The sequence below is a fragment of the Macaca mulatta genome, chromosome 7 (genome assembly GCF_049350105.2).
Source record: "Macaca mulatta isolate MMU2019108-1 chromosome 7, T2T-MMU8v2.0, whole genome shotgun sequence".
Lineage (NCBI taxonomy): Eukaryota > Metazoa > Chordata > Mammalia > Primates > Cercopithecidae > Macaca > Macaca mulatta.
Window position 1 is genome coordinate 103,939,684 of NC_133412.1, and position 10,330 is coordinate 103,950,013.

The following is a 10,330-nucleotide window of genomic DNA, read 5'->3' on the forward strand; positions in this document are numbered from 1 at the left end:
AGCCTGGCAACAAAGCAAGACTCTGTCTCAAAAAAAAAAAAAAATTATATAAATATACTAGACAAATGAAACTCATAAGAAAGCAAGGATTGTCATCTTGATTATCAGGTAGAATTCAGGCCAAAAAGCATTAAATAAAACAAATGATGATACTTTATGACGCTAAAAGCCACAACTCACAAAGAAGATGTAACAGTTATAAATATCCATGTACCAAATAACCCAACAGCCAACTATACAAAACAGAAACTACATGAGACTGAATGAGAAACAGATAGACATTACATAGGATGCTTCACCACCCATTCTCAGCACAGAGATGTCCAGTGGATGAAAGATAAGGATATGGAATATGAATAGATATTGTAAAGATAATGATATGGAAACAACACAATCCATAAGGCCATTCATATGGATATTTCTTGAATATTATACCCTGATAATAAAGAATAGTTCACATTTCATTACAGATCAGACAGCTTGCTCTACTCTTTCTCCCTTCTCATTACTGTGCTTGACTATGCATATATATATATACCTACACACACACACACACACTTTCTTAAGTACATATGGAATATTCTCAAAATTAATTATATTTTAAGTCACAAGAAAATATCATTAAGTTACACAGAACAGAAACAGCACAACAGGCCAGGCGCAGTGTTTTCATGCCTGTAATCCCAGCTCAAGTGGGAGGATCACCTGAGCCCAGGAGTTTGAGACCAGCCTGGGCAACATGGCGAGGCCCCCATCTCTATGAAAAAACCTATTTTAAATTAACCAGGCATAGTGGCACACACCTGTGGTCTCAGCTACTCAGGAGGCTGAGATAGGAGGATCACCTCCTTCAGCCCAGGAGGTAGAGTCTGCAGTGAGCCATGTTCTTGCCAGTACACTTCAGTTTGGTGACAAAGAGACCCCGTCTCCAGAAAAAAAAAAAAAGAAAGAAAGAAAGAAAGAAATACCACAAACAACGCTATCTCACCACAATGTAATAAAATCAGAAATTTGAAATTGAAATTATAAAATAAAAAGCCACTTCTGCTGAAAATTAGAAAGTCTTCTATGATATGTCTTGGGTGAAATGAGAAATACACACATATAGACTATCTGAAAAATGATGATGAAAACACTGTTTATCAAAAATCTATGGTTATGTTTAATGGAGTGATCAAGGAGAATTTGTAGGCTTTGTGGTCAGCTGAAAAAAATAAATGGCCTTCCAAAGATACATTCACTTCCTAATCCATGGAACCAGTAAATATTGCTTCATATAGCAAAAGATGTGATTAAATTAAAGATCTTGAGAGGAAGGGCTTATCCTGAATTATTCAGATGAGCCCTAAATACCATCACATGCATCCTTATGAGGGAGATGCATAGTGGGACAGGCAGACACAGAGAGGAGAAAGCAATGTAAAGTCTGAGGCTGAGACTGGAGTGATGTAACCACCAGCCAACCAATGCCAACAGCCATCAGAAGCTGAAAGAAGCAAGAAATTGATTCTCCTCTAGAGCCTCTGTAGGGAGTACAGCCCTGTGGAAGTCTTGATTTTGAACCTCTGCCCATCAGAACCAGAATAATTTCTGTTCTGCGAGAATAAATTTCTGTAGTTTTAAGCCACTAAGGTAGTAATTTATTATAAAAGCCCTAAGAAACTAATATAACCTTAAACACCCATATCAGTAAAAATGAAAGAATAATAAAAAATGAATTAAGTCCTCAACTCAAAAAACTAGAAAAAGCCTATAAAGCATTTCTAAAATAAAGCACAATTAAGGAATTAATAGAAATAAAAACAGAAATTAAGGAGATGAAGAACAGAAAATAGTGCATCAAATTATTAATATGAACATCCTGATTCTTTTTTAAAAGTAAACAAAATAGACAAAATACTAGGTAATTCAATCAAGACCAAAAGGAAGACAGCAAAATATAATAAAAGAATAACTGTTGATGAAGAAAAATTTAAATCATAAAATATTTCATACATATTTAAACAAATACATTCTAAAATCTATATGACACAGAAAACTTCTTAGAAAAATATAACTCACCAAAATTTACCCCAATAAAGATAGGAAGCTTAAATCTACCCATTTTCATAGCAAAAACTTGAAAACATTATCAAAAAAACTACCCCCACCAAAAAGAACTAGGCCCAGATGGTTTCTGAGAAGAATGCTTCCAAACCTCTGGAGACCAGATAGTACCAATGTTGGTAAATTTTTCAGAGAATAAAAGCTAAAGGAAATTTGGCTGGGTGCGGTGGCTCACACCTGCAATCCCAGCACTTTGGGAGGCCAAGGCAGGTGGATCACTAGGTCAGGAGTTTGAGACCAGCCTGACCAACATGGTGAAACCTCATTTTTACTAAAAATACAAAAATTAGCTGGGCATGGTGGCACACACCTGTAATCCCAGCTACTCAGGAGGCTGAGGCAGGAGAACTGCTTGAACCTGGGAGGTGAAGGTTGCAGTGAGCTGAGATCGTACCATTGCACTCCATCCTGGGCAACAGACCAAGACTCTGTCTCAAAAAAAAAAAGCTACAGGAAATTTTGCAAATTCTTTTAATGGAGTATAACAATAATATCTAATATCACTTATAAATGTAAATATAAAATATCCCAAATAAAGTATTATTGTATAGACCCTAACATCACATTAAGAATATAACACACTATGACCAAGGGAATTTATACCAGAATTGCAAGGATAATTCAGTTTTAAGAAATCTATTAATGTTGTCCACCATTATAATAGTTCTATGGAGAAAAAATCATATGATTACCTTTATACATGCTGAAACGATCTTTGAAAAAAATTAACACAAATTCCAAATCAAAACTCTCAAGAAAACAGGACTGGATGAATACTTTCTTAACATGTCATATATCTTAATCCTAAAGCCAAATCTTACTTAACAGAGAAACACTAGATAGTTTTTCACTTTGTACCAACAAGGCTCTTTTTTTCTGGAACTAAACAAGTTGATACTAAAATTCATATGGAGAAGTAAACATGCAAGAAAACCAGGAATAAGAAAAGGTCATAAGGGAGGATTCACCTCTATAATTTAATGGATTAATAAAATAGGATATTCAATTACATACAGAAGTTTAGTATATAATAAGGGTGGCCTATTAAATTACTATGTCAAAGATGAATTTTTGAATAAATGCTGTTGGTACCAATGAGTAGCCATTTGAAAAAAGACAAAATTAGATTCATTCCTCATACCAAACAAAAGAACTAACTCCTAATGAATCAGAGATTGAAATATAAAACAATACACTATACTAAAAGTATTAAAATAAAATATAGACAAATTCCTCCTAATCTGAGTGTGGGAAAAGGTCTTCTAACCATAACTCAAAATCCAAGTGCAATAAAATAAAACATAAAAAATTTTGACTACACAAAAATAAAAAACTATTGCATGACAAAAATATAAGTCACAAGATGAATGTCTAACTGGGAAAAATTTTTAAATTTTGCTATACACACATATACACATATATGTGTGATATCTGTCTATTTATATATATATCTTTAAAGGGCTAATAGACAACTTTTAAAATTAAGGGAAAATATAAATAATTCTATAGAAAAATAGGCAAAAGAAATGAACGGATAAGTCATAAAGAAAATGGAGAAAAAATAACCTTTAAACAAGTGAAACTACATTCGAAATCATGCAAAATAAAAGAAATAAAAAGTTAAATTATACTGATACAATTTTTCTCCAATTAGATTGTCAAAAATTAAAAGCTTAACTAGATACTCTATTGCCAAGACTGTGAGGAAACAGGCATTGGTAGTAAAGGAAAACAATGTCACATCTATGGGAGAAAAATTTGGCAATATCAAACAAAACTACATGTGTATTGAGCCTTAGATCCAGCAATTCCACTCACTGAATTTTTACCCTAAAGATTCAACTCTAGCAATATGAAAGTAAAGTACACCTCCAAAAGGTTATTCATTAGAGCATCGTTCATAGTTACAAAATACCATCTAAAGGACCAAAGTAAAGTAAAGGATATTGTTGAATAAATTATAGTACATTCACTATGCAAACTGTGTAAAAAATGATGAGAAAGATATCTATATAGTGATATGGAGATATTTCAGAATAATTTTTAGTAAAAAAAAAAATTGAAGTTTAAAAATGTAAAAAGTTTCAATTGTAAAAATTTTAAAGTATATTTCTTTTTGTATGAGAAAATGTGGGGAAGGGCCAGGTGCAGTGGCTTACACCTATAATCCCAGAGCTTTAGGAGGCCAGGGTAGGAAGATTGCTGAGGCCAGGAGTTCTAGACCAGCCTGGGCAGCATACCAAGACCCCTGTCTCTACAAAAATTATTTTTAAAGTTAACCTAGTGCAATGGCATGTGCCTGTAGTCCTAGCTACTCTGGAGGCTGAGGCAGGAGGATTGCTCGAGCCTAGGAATTTGAGGCTGCATGGAGTTCTGATCACTCCACTGCACTCTAGCCTGAGTGACAGAGCAAGAATCTGTCTCAAAAAAGAAAAAAAAGAAACAAAGAAAAGTAAAGAAAATAAGGGAAAAGAAAATACATACACATATCTCCTTACTTCTGCAAAAAGAAACATAGAAATGATAAAAACAAAACAAAAAATGAAATTAATACCCACAAGGACAGGGTGATGAGGGGGTGCATTAGTCTGTTTTCATGCTGCTGATAAAGACATACCTGAGACCTGGTAATTTATAAAGAAAAAGAATTTTAAAGGACTCATAGTTCCACGTGGCTACGAAGGCCTCATAATCATGGTGGAAGGTGAAAGGCATGTCTTATATGGTGGCAGACAAGAGAGAATGAGAACCAAGTGAAAGGGGAAACTCCTTATAAAACCATTAGATCTTGTGAGACTTATTTCACTACCACAAGAACAGTATGAGGGAAACTGTCCCCATGATTCCATTATCTCCCACTGGGTCCCTCCCATGACACATGGGAATTATGCAAGCTACAACTCAAGATGAGATTTGGGCGGGGACACAGCAAAATCATTCATTCCCAAATCTCATGTCTTCACATCTCAAAACCAATCACGCCTTCCTAACAGTCCCCCAAAGTCTTAACTAATTTCAGCATTAACTCAAAAGCCCACAGTCCAAAGTCTCATCTGAGACAAGGAAAGTCCCTTCTGCCTATGAGCCTGTAAAATCAAAAGAAAGTTAGTTACTTCCTAGATACAATAGGGGTACAGGCATTGAGTAAATAGACCCATTCCACATGGGAGAAATTGGCCAAAATGAAGGAGCTAAAGGCCCCATGCAAGTCCGAAATCCAGCAGGACATTCAAATCGTAAAGTTCCAAATGGTCTCCTTTGACTCCACGTCTTACATCCTGGTCATGCTGAAGCAAGAGGTGGGTTCCCATGGTCTTGGGCAACTCCACCCCTGTGGCTTTGCAGGGTACAGCCTCTCCCTCCCAGCTGCTTGCAGAAGCTGGTGTTGAGTGTCTGTGGCTTTTCCAGGAGCATGGTGCAAGCTGTCAGTGGATCTACCATTCTGGGGTCTGGAGGATGGTGGCCCTCTTCTCACAGCTTCTCTAGGCTGTGCCTCAGTGGGGATTCTGTGTGGGGGCTTCAACCCCACATTTCCCTTCTGCACTGCCCTAGCAGAGGATCTCAGGGCAGTGCAGAAGGGAAGGCCCCACCCCTGCCATAAACGTCTACCTGGGCATCCCGGTGTTTCCATACATCCTCTGAAATCTAGGTGGAAGTTCCCAAACCTCAATTCTTGATGTCTGTGTACTTGCAGGCTCACCACCACACAGCAGGTGGGCCCATGAAACCATTTATTCCTCCTAGGCCTTCAGGCCTGTGATGGGAGGGGCTGCTGCAAAGGTCTCTGACATGTCTTGGAGGCATTTTTCCCATACGTTTAGCAATTAACATTTGGCTCCTCATTATTACACAAATTTCTTGCAGCTGGCTTGAATTTGTCCTCAGAAAATGGGTTTTTCTTTTCCAGCTCATCATCAGGCCACAAAATTTCCAAACTTTCATGCTCTGTTTCCCTTTTAAAACTGAATGCTTTTACAGTACCCAAGTCACCTCTTGAATGCTTTGTTGCTTAGAAATTTCTTCCACCAGATACCCTAAATCGTCTCCCTCAAGTTCAAAGTTCCACAGATCTCTAGGGCAGGGAAAAAATGCCACCAGTCTCTTTGCTAAAGCATTACAAGAATAACCTATACTCCATTTTCCAACAAGTTCCTCATCTCCATCTGAGACCACCTCAGCCTGGATTTCATTGTTCATATCATTATCAGCATTTTGGTCAAAGCCATTCAACAAGTCTCTAGGAAGTTCCAAACTTTCCCACATTTTCCTCTCTTCTTTTCAGCCCTCCAAACTGTTCTAACCTCTGCCTGTTACCCAGTTCCAAAGTTGCTTCCACATTTTTGGGTATCTTTACAGCAGAATTCCACTCTTGGTACCACTTTACTGTATTAGTCTGTTTTCACACTGCTGATAAAGACATACCTGAGACTGGGTAATTTATAAAGAAAAAGAGGTTTAATGGACTCACAGTTCCACATGGCTGGGGAGGCCTCACAATCATGGCAGAAGGTGCAAGGCATGTCTTACACGGTGGCAGACAAGAGAGAATGAAAGCCAAGCAAAAGGATTTCCCCTTATAAAACTGTAAGATCTCATGAGACTTATTCACTTCCACAAGGACAGTATGGGGGAACCACTCCCATGATTCCGTTTTCTCCCAGTGGGTCCCTCCCTCAACACGAGGCAATTATGGGAGCTACAATTCAAGATGAGATTTGGGTGGGGACACAGGCAAACTAATCAGTGGGTAACACTGGAAAGTACAGAGGAAGAAAGAGACAGCTCTTAAAATAATTTCTTACATAGTTGGACTCTTGAAGACACGTCAGTGTTCTACACAAATAAATACCAAATAAATTTTTTAACATAAATAAATACAAAAATATATTAAATTGAATCAATAAGAACAAGAAAATCAATAAGGAGTGTGGAAAAGCATAAAATTGAACATAAAATAAATGTCTCCTACTGCATTTCAAATAAATAACAACCATATTTAAGGGCAGAAAGCACTAATCCAATAAACTTTCCAACACGGTACTTCAACAACTACATGCCCTAAGTCTAGATAAAAGAAAGAAACCCCAGCAACAAACCTTAATCTCTTGTTTTTCTGTGGTATGGCTGTAGAATGCACTGTAGAGTTGAGCCAGTGAACATTTGTTAGGTAAGAACAAATGTGTTAGGGTTCTTAATGTGAAAGAAGAGGGAAACAAATACGGAAGAGGAAAGGCAAAGAAGAACCTTACAGAGGTAGATTGGAATTGGAAGCATTGATATGATCTCATGATTCCTAAGAAAAAAAAACAGTTTTCGCCCCCAGCTCTATTTTGTAAAAGGGCCTAGAAGCAATGACGTCTCAGAAACAGTAAGCAAACCTAGCACCCAGGTCATGATTTCTTTCTCTCTCTCTCTCTCTCTCTCTCTCTCTGTGTGTGTGTGTGTGTGTGTGTGTGTGTGTGTGTGTGTGTGTGTGTGTTATAATAGAGATGGGGGTTTCGCCATTTTGGCCAGGCTGGTCTCGAACTCCTGAGTTTAAGTGATCCACCCACCTTGGCCTCCCAAAGTGCTGGGATTATAGGCGTGAGCCACCATGTCCAGTCCTAGGTCATGGTTTCTAAACATCATTCCTCACTAAAAGGAACAAGGGTTCTTTCAAGAAAAGGCTTATTCCAGGAGTACTGGAGAAAAGGGACAAGATTAACCTGAAACATCTTTTGTATTAGAAAAGGAATATATACTGAAAAAAAAAGAAGAGGAAGGCATTTCAAAAGAACACAAGAATCAGTTTGATGGGGCAAATCTAGGGAATTTGATTATCAAAAGAGTGGAATTAATGGATTATAAGCCATTGAAAAAATAGGAATCCAAGAGTCCATACTAATAATAAATAAACACATACCTACATAAGTAAATTAAGAATGGGTTGGGCTCTTTCCTAGAGCAGAGCTTAAAAAAAATCGATGATAACAAATGCGGAGGCAGGGCCAGCTCCACTGGGCCCATGCTCAGAAAGACTTCAGGCTTGGTTTAATGGTCTTCTATTGACATCTCAAAATGTTTCATAATTTTATCTTTTGTGTGTGTGTGTGACAGAGTCTCACTCTGTCATCCAGGCTGGAGTGCAGTGGCATAATCTCACTCACTGCAACATCTGTCCCCCATGTTCAAGTGATTCTCGTGCCTCAGCCTCCTGAGCAGCTGGGATTACAGGCACCTGCCACCATGCCTGGCTAATTTTTGTATTTTTAGTAGAGACACGGTTTCACCATGTTGGCCAGGCTTGTCTCAAAATCCTGACCTCAGGTGATCCCCCTGCCTCGGCCTCCCAAAGTGCTGGAATTACAAGCATGAGCCACCATGCACGGCCATAATTTTATCTTTTAACTTGTATTTTTAAACCTTTTTCCATTTGCCCCAATAATACTTGCTGGTGGCACTTGTGGCTGTAGTGTTTACCCTGAGATAACTTTGCCATGAAATATGTCAATTTTATTACTATTTTCGCATTGCTCTACTATATTGACTTGGAAACAAAATACATCATTCTATTTATAGCATTCTGTTTTTCGTAGTGATTTTCCACTTACAAACATAGTAATTCTCGATTGCTGAAAATGTCACAACCTAGAAAACAAAGCACTCCTACACATTGATGTTAACATTGTTCTCAAACAGTTGCTGGCCAAAGATCATTTGATGAATCTAATTTTTCTGAAATAGATGATTCTGATGATTCAGACCAGAAGTGTCCAATACTTTGGCTTTCCTGGGCTACATTGGAAGAAGAATTGTCTTGGGCCACACATAAAATACACTAACACTAACAATAGTCAATGAGCTTTAAAAAATTGCGAAAAAATCTCATAATGTTTTAAGAGAGTTTACGAATATATGTTGGCCACATTCAAAGCCATCCTGGGCCACATGCAGCCCATCAGCCACATGCAGCACATGGGCCACAAGTTGGATGAGCTTGATTCAGACAATTCCAATGTTAGTTCTGTTTAGAAATAAGAACAGTTTTTATATTTTATTTTCACATTGAAAATGTGTCAGATTTGCTTCAGATTTGCGTGTTTATGTAAAACTAAATGAGCACTGGCAGTAAGCTGCACTTGTTTTTTCTAAACGAGAAAAGGTTTAAATAAAGTCCTAAGGGACGATGAAGCATGTGTCTAAGTAGAGAAGGTTTATGCACCATATGTGTCTGTAGTTCCTTGCCACTCCATATGCATATAGTGTTCCCAGCGTCCCAAGAACACAGAATTCTAGGGGACCCACAGTACATGGGAGTTCAGCAAGACTCAAAACAAGCACAAGCTAAGTGTGTCATGTCCACAGCTAAGTAGGGCACTGACATCCATGAAATGCTACGCTTTCTGTTTCTCCTTGAATACTTCAAACACAGAAAGAAGGAAATAGGATTCTAAAAACAAGAACAATCCACACTCCTTTTGCTTTCAGTCTTTCTTACTCATCAGTGAACCAAAAGTAAAGTGTTGGTAGAATGTGAGCATATCAAGAAACGAAACAAATAAAAATACTTGAGTTAGTTGTGTGCAGTGTTTCCAGCACTCTGGTGAGAATGAAATATACTATATGTGTTTGTGAACTATAAAATACATTGTATGATTTTAGATGATTCCACAAACAAGCTAAATGCTCCAAGGGCCAGGCATAGTGACTCACACCTGTAATCTCAGCACTTTGGGAGGCCAAGAAGGGAGGATTTTTTGAGGCCAGGAATTCAAGACCAGCCTGGACAACATAGAGAGACCACCTCTTCTGTACAAAATTTTTTTTAAAAATTAGCCAGGTGTAGTGGCTCTCAGTTACTCAGGAGGCAAAGGTAGGAGGATCACTTGAGTCCAGGAGTTTGAGGCTGCAGTGAGCTATGATCGCCACTGCATTTTAGCTTGGGCAACAAAAGGGAGAGCTTGTCTCTAAAAATAATAATAATTATTATTATTATTATTATTTAATTTTTAAAAGCTCTAATATTTGCACTTTAAGTTGGTACAATATAAAGAACAGTAAAATTTATGCTAATAATTAAAATTTTTAATATTTCTTAAGAATGACATTAAACAGCAAATTTTTTTATTTTGTAAAGACAAGGTCTCCCTATGTTGCCCAGGCTGGTCTCAAACTCCTGGGCTCAAGTGATCTTCCCGCCTATGGCCTCCCAAAGTGCTGGGATTACAGGCGTGGGCCACCATGC